The sequence below is a fragment of the Aplysia californica genome, unplaced genomic scaffold (assembly GCF_000002075.1).
Source record: "Aplysia californica isolate F4 #8 unplaced genomic scaffold, AplCal3.0 scaffold00633, whole genome shotgun sequence".
NCBI lineage: Eukaryota > Metazoa > Mollusca > Gastropoda > Aplysiida > Aplysiidae > Aplysia > Aplysia californica.
The window spans coordinates 374,758-376,823 of NW_004797903.1; the positions used below are offsets into that span (position 1 = coordinate 374,758).

A 2,066-nucleotide genomic window follows, 5' to 3' on the forward strand; every position below is an offset into this window, starting at 1 on the left:
TTCCATAGCGGACACATGTCCAGTCATTAACCCTTTCCTGCCATGGCTGACACATGTCCAGTTATTAACCCTTTCCTTCCATAGCGGACACATGTCCAGTCATTAACCCTTTCCTGCCATGGCTGACACATGTCCAGTTATTAACCCTTTCCTTCCATAGCGGACACATGTCCAGTCATTAACCCTTTCCTGCCATGGCGGACACATGTCCAGTCACCAGACGAACACGTTGGGCCACAACTCCCATCGTCACACACAAGTCACAAACACAAATTTGCATAATTATGTCAGAGCATGCGTGATGTCTCCTGTCTTGTCAAGTTACAGATTGTGGCAGCAGAACTGAACTATCTCTATTAATAATAATTATACAAATAATAATAATAATAATTATAATAATAATAATGATGATGATGATGATGATGATGATGATGATGATGATGATGATGATGATGATGATGATATCAAATGAATAGATAATATTTCTATAGCGAATATCCCCGCTCTACAGCAAGCTCTATACGCTTTACAATCAACTTGATTACCCCAGCGGACCACATAGAACATTCAGAAACATTCTCAACTTCTAGGGAAGCATACAGTGCGATTAAGTTCTCAAACACTAACAAAGATCGTTCATTGTCTATAGCTGGGTACCCATTCCCACTTCGATGAAGTGAAGAAAATACGTGTAAAGAGTTTTACCCCAAGGACACAACGCCAGGCCCCTGACGGGATTCAAAATCGCGACCTCATGGTTGAGAGTCCTTTTTGTTTGTTTTAGTAAGGTCTTACGGCGCTCGCAACTGCATAAGGTCATATGAGCAGAGAAAACGGATGAGTAATGTTGTGGGATTGCCTTTAAGTAATGTTAGCGTTAGTCCTATCTTCCTCTGCTCCAATGAGTCACGAGGGACGTGGGCACCCTCTATCCCGTTCCCTACTGGAACCATCTTTACCGTCACCGCGAAGTTCCCAAATGGTGGGAACAGTCTCTGCTAAAGTCACAACTTTCTTCAAGTAACCAACACAGCGTGACCTGAACCGTGGTCCGTCACTGGACTGTCCGAAACCCAGGACTGAATGTCCACACTGACCACAAGGTCACCACAACTGACCACAAGGTCACCACAAGGTCATTTCAACTCACCGGCGTCGATGGTGTAGTGGTTTGGTGGTTCACTGTTGCATGCAGGAGACCCGAGTTCGATTTCCACGTGGGATGTTGAATCCCTCTCAGCCCGGGTCTGTCTCCTTGGATGTTGTATCCCTCTCAGCCCGGGTCTGTCTCCTGGGATGTTGTATCCCTCTCAGCCCGGGTCTGTCAGCTGGGATGTTGTATCCCTCTCAGCTCGGGTCTGTCTGCTGGGATGTTGTATCCCTCTCAGCTCGGGTCTGTCTGCTGGGATGGTGTATCCCTCTCAGCCCGGGTCTGTCTGCTGGGATGTTGTATCCCTCTCAGCCCGAGTCTGTCTGCTGGGATGTTGTATCCCGGTTTGGCCCTGACAGGCAGGGTCGGAATCCCGCTCCGTAGATGAAAGTTTCCTTACTTAATATCCCATACCCTTTTGTAAGAGTTTCCTTAATGTCCCACGTGTGAACGGCATTGATTTGTGCGGTCGATTTGTACAAGAAGGCTCTAGAGAAAGACGGGTCCATTGTTAGCTGGATCATTGAATGACCCCCACTCCTCCCTTCCGCTTTTCAGCCTCCCTTCCCTCCCTCCCCCCTAGGCCTCTCCTCCCCACTCCCCCCTCCATCTCTCCTCCTCCCTCCCCCCTCCCTCCCTCCCCTCCCTCCCTTCCATTCCCTCCCTCTAACCTCCTCATACCCCGCAGTTCCTGGATGGTGGGCAAACAACAGCTGTGTGGTTCTAGTACGAGTTTTACGGCACTGGCAACACAAATAGGTCGTCATGTAAGTGCCTTGCTTAGGTTACAGGTGTTGCCAGAGCTAACGTACAAAGAAAAGCAGGCGGAGAGATGTAAAGACGATGATAAACATATCTATTTATCTATCTATATAATATCTAACTATCTATCTATCTATCTATCTATATATATAGA

General features: G+C 47.4%; 1 protein-coding gene across 1 annotated transcript in view; it reads right to left on the reverse strand.

Annotated features, from left to right (window-relative positions):
* Window positions 1-2,066, reverse strand: part of LOC101849239 (monocarboxylate transporter 3) — a gene marked incomplete in the record, with an annotated part of 18,380 nt that overhangs the window by 10,464 nt on the left and 5,850 nt on the right.